Source organism: Cyphomyrmex costatus, unplaced genomic scaffold, assembly GCF_001594065.2.
Source record: "Cyphomyrmex costatus isolate MS0001 unplaced genomic scaffold, Ccosl1.0 scaffold106, whole genome shotgun sequence".
Lineage (NCBI taxonomy): Eukaryota > Metazoa > Arthropoda > Insecta > Hymenoptera > Formicidae > Cyphomyrmex > Cyphomyrmex costatus.
The window spans coordinates 300,508-308,719 of record NW_017275019.1 but is presented as its reverse complement, the minus strand read 5'-3'; the positions used below and the strand labels follow the sequence as shown (position 1 = coordinate 308,719).

The following is an 8,212-nucleotide window of genomic DNA, read 5'->3' as shown; positions in this document are numbered from 1 at the left end:
CCCCCCCCCTCTCCTCCTCCCTCTCGCGCTCTCCCCCCCCCTCTCTCCCCCCCCCCCCCTCCTTCCCCCCTCCCTCTCTTCTCTGTCTCTATCGAAGAAGGGTCACTACCGTTGTTGTGCCGTCATTCACAACGTGTGTCACGTAATTCGCACGTCGCCGGAAGCGATCGCCAATACGCGATTTGGCCGCACACGATAAAGTTCCAGTTCCCTAACTTGGGCGCTTTCATCCGATACGAAATTGAAAATCAACGAGCAATATCCTGTAGAGGTGCAATCGCTGGCGATGAAATTCGTTGTGTTCCTGCACGGAACACAATAAATTTCATTATCAGCAATACAGCGATTGCAACATTAAATCAAATTAAGTTTCATTCTCGTATCGCGAAATAATATTGATCTAATAGAATGTAACTTAAACAATAAAAGTAATAAAACAATTCGAATTTGTGATAAAATTGTAAGAAGCCAACTTATCGTCTATGTAAAATTCTATTAATCAAAATGTCTGCGTGATCAACAGTTTGTGTAATCACAGTTAGCACGCACAACTATACCGTAAGATGTTATAAAAGGTGATTCTCTCCTCATTGGCTATGATTAGCCATCTTTGTAGTCAATCAATGGGACCGCGGCGTAGGAATATTAGATGAGCGTGAAGAGGGAGAAGAGAGCGAGAAGTGTATATAGTATGTATGGTTCCCATTTCGACCAGACGTAAACATTTTGAGTCGATTGCGTTCTTGTTTCTATAGTATAACGATAAAATACAATTTTGGTTTATTTCGACTGCCTCAGTTTTATTATCATAAACCGCCCGTCTTTGAGAGTCGAAGACCGAAGAATAGAAGGTTGCCTCGACGAATCCTGACGATTGTAGTGCGAAACATAATTGTCACAGCCATTTCTGTTTTATAATCGCGTTAGTAAGATCTCTCTTACAATACTTTGATATTAAATTGCATCCCATTCTCTCATGTACGTAAAACATGTAATGTAGATCTAACAGAATACATAATATTAACATGAAAATATATATTGAATCACAAATCACATAATTAATGTGATTTATCTGCGATAATGTTCAAAGGTTTCTATATTTATCATATAAAATTTGCAGCACATGATCATATGATTGTACGTATGTAGTATCATGTAACTTGCATACTTCGTACTTGTTATTGTAATTATACGATTCTGTTTTTTTATTGGTGATATCCTATTACGTGCTTTCCGCTTCCAAATAGAATTTAGTTATGAGGTATAACAATGAATCAATTACGTTATTGACATTTCATACTTTATATTAAACTAATGCTATCGATGTTTCACATTTTGAGTTAATTACAAGAAATTTCCTCAATTGCTCGATTTAGAATATTCGCCTATGAGCAAATCGCTTTTTATCAATTAAAAATGTAATATCAATCAATTGCAATATGAAATTAACATTAAAAGTTTATGGGCAAACGTTTGGTTCAAAGTCAACAGTCAGTGAGAAAGAAGGTCCCACTTTGTGTTCGGGCAAAACCTTTCTTCACGCCTTCGTATAGGCCTACACGTGGGAAGCATGAGAAGCTTAAAATTTTTTGCTAGTGGAATCGAAAAGCGAAAGATCTTTAGCCTGGTCGAACGCTTAGAACTCCAGAAAAGCAAGGGGGCCCCGACAGAGACGATTTCGACGATAGATATATCGAGGGAATCGGTCCCTTCGAGGACCGAGTACGTGCCTTCTGTTGTGAGAAAGTATCGCAAAGATCGACAATGATAGGGATGTAAGGGGAAGAGAAGGGGCATTTTGACAGCCAGAGACAGGCAGACGCGCCAACAACTGGAATCCTCTATCATTTTAAAGGCCGATGACTCCTGAATTATTTTAGTATAATTCTTCGAGTGTATCATATTTTCAAACTAAAATTGTAAGACTTGTCTAATTTTCTGCGATTATAATCAGTTAGAAGTCTAATATGATGGAAACCAAAATAATATGTCATTTCGATGCATATATTCATCTTTCAGAAAATTTTATTCTACTTTGAAATGAGATATCTATTATATCATTTGTCATATTGGAGTATCTGAGTATTGCACTTATTTCAAAATTATGTTACATGCATATAATTTTAACAAATATTAATTTTATCGAGTTTTTAGATTATACAAGTTACTTATTCAAATATTAGGATAAAATAACATTCAAAACATTAGAATATATTTATTATGTCTTTGTAAGGTTTATAATGTACGCATTTATAAGACATCGTTTTCTGAATATAATACTATAGATGTATTTCTGCGTACATGAGTGCATGCGTGTTGCGTCTATAAAGTATATTTTATACGTGCTTTAAAGTAGGAGAGGTAGAAAAGGAATGAAAATAAGCGGACGGACTTCGAGTGTCCAAAGATATTAATTTCAAACGAATGTTCCGGACGCTCTACTTGGTGCACGTACCGAGATACAATTACCCTTTATTACCTCGCGTGCCATATTTATCCCGTCCGCCCCGCCTCGCTTCCCTAAAGAGGATAAAAGAAACAAAAGTCCGTGTTTTCTCGAAAGCCATGTCGAATTACCGAACAACGTTTACTGCTAATAGTCAGTGTGCAGCGAAACAGGCACGGAGGGAGAGATATCTGAGATGGAAATCTTGTTAGGAACTTGAAACGGAGGGGCAAACGTCCGGAGGATATCCAGGGGATAACGACTCGCCTGGCGCACGTGTGGGTGGAAGGAGAGAAGGAGAAACGAGAACGAGAGAGATAGAGAAAGGAGAGAGAAAGACCAGAGTACGAAGAGAAGAAGAGGAGAGAAAGTCGTGGGAGAGAGGGAGTATAAGCAGCTACATAAAGACAGGAGCTGGCGCGTGCCAGGTGCTTCGTTGCACACAATGCATCTCTGTTAAGGCGAGAAGAAGAGAGAGGAAGAGAGCGGGAGGAAGTCTCCGGAAGTCGAAACGCGGCCTGGTGGGTGCACAGGCGGCTCTTATTAAAGAGAGGAAGAAAGGAGCGTGTCCGCAGAATGCGCGATCCTCGTTCGTGTCCGACTGGCAAATGGTCGTGCACTTCAATGCGATGCGACGACGACTGGTGGTGCGTTGTGATGCACGAGTGGTACACCTCCTCTTGTAATACGTACCGCGTCGTGTCGATCACGCCGCCGTCGTATTTAATTGACGAAATTCTTCAGATGCCCGTGAACCTCTCTTCGCGACCGACGAGATCCTTCTTGAAGCGCGCCTTATGAAACTGCCGATCTCATCGTAGTTACATCGATAGGTTACAGACACTTCGTGTTGATCTAAGTGGAGATAAGATCAAAAATGATCGTTTATATCCCGAACGCTATTCTTACAATTTTCTTGCGTTATCTCAAAAGTATGAAATATTCGAGAAATAATCTTACTAGAGCATGTGTGCGGAATACGACGATAATATCTTTCCGAATGTGTATGATAAATTAACAAACTAAGCGGAACGATTGGCTGCAATCGCCGCAACTGCATTTGAGGATTAAGTTTCTCAATTACGTACGAGTGTGACGAGATGAGATAGGAAGTAGGATACAAACAGAAGGAGCAAATTAAACCACCGGAGTTAAATGTAATCCCGCAAAACATTATTTAGCTCTCAGCTACCATGGTAGGATTAAATCTCAGAGCGTTGCAAGTACTTTATGGAACACATCACACAAGAGTACGAAACTTGTTTTCGTCTTATTACTCCCCTAACTTCTTCATAATGCTATGCGTGACGATCTATTTCTCTTCTCATTATAAAGATAAATGAAAGAAACGTGAGAAAACAGAATTCATATAAGTATGATTAACTATATTACAAATAGAAACTATTTGCAATTTGTACAAATCTTTCTGATAGATGCTTTTTCCCTGAATAATCAAATATTTCCATTTGATCCTGATTAAATATATCGTTTGTAAAAAATATATGAAGAAATACTTTTATTTTTCACAATTACTCGGGCTATTCGATTACTACAGGCTAGAATTGAAGTAACCCTGGTTTACGACAGTAGTAAAAGGGGCTTAACACCTCGAAAACGTGGAACCGCGTTTAAAGCCGACGCGGATAGCAGGATCAGCGACAAAATTGAGACGTTTAGGCAGACCATTAAGGAGATGCCTTCGTCCAGCGCCGTCCCATAAATCACCGTCCCGTTTTTCAGTCGTTGGGTGAAAAGCGAGGCGCACTACCCCCAAAAGACGTGTGTGCGCGTTTGTGTGTACACGCCGTTAGCGTGGTTCGTGCAGCGACAAAGAGAGTGCGCGAGAATGCAAAGAAGTGTGAGAAAAAGAAAAAAAGGTGTAGGACAAGGGGGCGGGGAGAGATGCAACGGGCCTGAAAGTCGCGTGCCGATGTGAATAACTATCGAACCCTCATGTTCCGCCCTCTGTATACTCGCCCCTAACGGCCAATCCATAAATACCTTAATGGGTCCAAACTGTCACTTTTACCTTCTACCTCAGAGGCTTTGCCAAATGCCGAATACACTGTCCGTAGAATCTCTATTTTTTCTCCGTCCAGTCTCCCTTCTTGACACTTTCCCTGTGTCTCGCTCGTTCTTTTCAATTTTACGCTCTTTCTATTCCTCCTTTATTTTTCTTCCACATCCAACTGTAAGTTCACCGCCTTTTTCGTGAATATATCGTCGCCGGAAAACGATGTATTTAGAATGCACACTTTGAAATCGTTTTTCTATTCATTCGGCGTTTTGGAAACAGTTTGTAAATGCGGAACCTTCGCTTAAGCTCACGGATTTCCAAGTGAAAAGGGTAGTCAGGTGAGACGATGAATGTACGCTTTTCGTCGTTGGAGGTGAAAAATTTCAAACGCTATTCAGTAGTAGATTAAAAATTTTAGTTCCTAAAAAGGTCCTATTATGTAGTGTCGCTAATCCATACAAAGCCTAGTAACAGTCAATTACTATAATTTTTTGCATTTAATAATTTATTTAATAAAAAAACTACTTGTATGTTTCTTTTATATTATAAAACATATTTTTGGACATTTTCTCTTGCTTACGTATCACTTGACACATTTGAAAAGCGTTCTAATTTTTGAAATGAAAGCACAATATCCTAATTATTCTTTTTAACTTAATAAATAAAAACATTTTTTATTACATTAAGGATTAATATTAGTTCATGTATAAATAAAACTAATACATTTCCAAAGTTGTTATTTATTTCATAGTTCTTCTAATTCTATACTAATTATAAGTGAAATGATAAGTTTTAATTATACGAATATATCTTGATGTAACTAAAAATTTATGCACTAAAAATAACATATTTGTATCCTTTTTTAAAATATTAAACAACAATATTAAAAAATAGCGCTGTTCATTTTTTGGGATGCTATTTTTGATTAAACTGAAGCATGTTTGTCAAGTATCATCGAGAGAATCAGTGGCGTCTCCACTCAGCGACGTCTCCTTTGATACTCTCGTAAACACGGTCAGATAAAATCTTGGAAATGTCGAGTATGATGATTAGAGGGCAACCTCTCCCTCGCTTTGCGAGTCCAAATTTCTTAGGTAAACCTTTATTTTCAAATAGATGTGCTCTTACACACACACACACACACACACACACACACTCTCTCTCTCTCTCTCTCTCTCTCTCTCTCTTTCTCTCTCTCTCTCACACGCACGCACACACGCACTTACTCAGTTTATTTAGTCTCTCCTTTTCTCATAAAAATTGTAAAAATGGCATATTTCAAACGCTGATGTGGTCGTCGTATAAAATACGCTATTATTGGTTGAAATTCAGCATACAAAATTTACGACAAGTCAGGCTTGCGTGTCGAAAGTAATGACTGTGATCGTGTTAAACTTTGCATGAGTATTGCGGTTATAAGCCTTAAAGCTGGTATTTTCGCGAGTGATCAATAATAATCAAACATCTAAAAATTGAAAGAGAAATATCGAATAACTGAAATATTAAATGTAAGAATTTTAATTGAGCATTTCAGTATATTGGATTTCCAAGCTTTTCTATTAATTCTTCACAGAAAAAAATATTATTATCGTGTCGCAATTTAGATTTAGCTAGAAAAATAAAAGAGATAAATTTTATTCGTATGTAATTTTATTCGTATTTATTTCTAAATTATTGCTGCTGTTATGTTGTGCGATCGTTTTATGGTGCAATATACTGAAATACATAAAAGTAATATTTAACATTTATACTTTTATGAGCATCGCGTTATTTTGAATTATAGGAACAGTTGCATCCTATGCATCATTCTCTTCGATTGATCGACTAGTAGCGCTCAACACAAAGTATTTTCAACAAGACACATATTTCTGTATATCCACATATCTGTCGAAATTATTAATCATCTTCTCAATCCTCTATCAACAATAACCACCCTTAATAGCATACTTTATCCAGATTACATTCTGGGGATGTCCTTAGGACGTTCAAAGGACATACGACGTTCTCGGACGTCTTAAGAACGTTCCTTGGAGGTCTATGGTATTACGAATCTGCCTATAATTCCTACAAATAATACAAATTACGATATATTATAATATAGGTGTTTCAATTATCAGTTTTTTTTAAACTTCGAAAAGAAATAAAAACGAAAGTACCTCTAATGTTAACCGTTACTCACGCATTAGAAAGAAGTTAATTGATTTTATTCTTTCATCTTTTAGATAAAATAATCAAAGACTTGATTGTCATATATAATGAAAATTGTTATAAATATAAAATGTATTAGAAAATGATAAATGTAGATATTTATTATAATCTTTAATAAACTCTGGGTAAATATGCTGAATAGAAGAGCCCGGATGACTTTGATCTTGACATATGTTGTCCAGATCACGATCCTGATAATAACCTCCAATGGGTTTTAGTCATCGTTCGTTATTCGTTAAAAACTTATTAACAACAAGTTTAAAAAATTATTATTTCTACTATACACAGTAAAAACAAATTGTGTATTTGTGTTAGAAACGGTTCACTCACGTCTGTGTTAACAGTTTATATTGTATTTTTGTTAATATCGAGTGTTAATTTAAATCAAGTATTAATTTAATGTGATTATGTTATTTAAAAATTTTGTGTGAAATTGATATTCAACATTTCTTATTGTTAGTGTCAAAATGACACAATTTATGAATAAATGGACAATTAACATAAAAATAGTGTATTTTAAAACGTAAATTCTAAGACAAATAAATAAAATACATATTAATTTAATATGATTAATTTAATATAATGCTTCCCACAATTTGTATATTAACTGTATCGATATTATCTTTTTTGTATTTATTCTTTTTGGACAATTGATGCTGCTACGCCAGAAATCATCGATAAAGTCCACGATATTGTTTTGACTGATCGACGAGTAAAGGTGTGTGAGCTTGTTGAGGCCACAAGCATAACACATGGTACAGTGATTTTAATTTTGTACGAACAATTGGGCATAAAAAAGCTATCGGCAAGATGGGTACCGCGTTTGTTCACTGTGGACCATAAGCGCGACTGTGTGACGATTTCAAAATAATGTTTGAAGGTGTTTCAACATAATCCAGATGAATTTCTGCGTTGATTCATTACTGTAGACGAAACATGGATCCATTACTTCACACCCGAGATGAAGGAACAGTCAAAACAATGGACTTCACCGGATGAACCAGCTCCAAAGAAGACGAAGTTTGTGAAGTCGGTCACAGTTCTTTGGGATATGCACGCGGTATAATTCATATCGATTACCTTCCGTCGAAGCAAACGATGGTAAATATATAGATTAGGGGAGCCCCCCCTCGATGATCTTGACCTTGACATATGTTGTCAAGGTCATGGCCCTGAGTAACCTCCCGCAGGTTTTAGGTGGCGGTCACTGTCCGTTAAAAAGTTATTAACAAAAAAAGTTTCAAAATTAACGTACCATTTCTCGGAAATTATACATATTAACGTATAATTTCTGCCATATATGTATTATAACAAGTACTATTTTACATCTCCTTCTGTTTAGAAACGTTAAACTTTCCACGCGAAGTAACTCTCACCTCCCCCAACCCCCTGCGAAGGGGCACACGACTTCTACGATTATACTGTTGCTATGATAGTACTGTCGGGGCAGACCTCTGTGATGGTGTGGGTGCGGGAGGGTGGCCGAAGGCCACCTCCTTGCACCCGTATGTGTGTGTGTGTGTGTGTGTGTGTGTGTGTGT

General features: G+C 37.0%; 1 pseudogene; it reads left to right on the top strand.

Annotated features, from left to right (window-relative positions):
* Window positions 1-7,320: 7,320 nt before the first annotated feature.
* Window positions 7,321-8,212, top strand: part of LOC108775054 (histone-lysine N-methyltransferase SETMAR-like) — a 1,618-nt pseudogene continuing 726 nt past the window's right edge.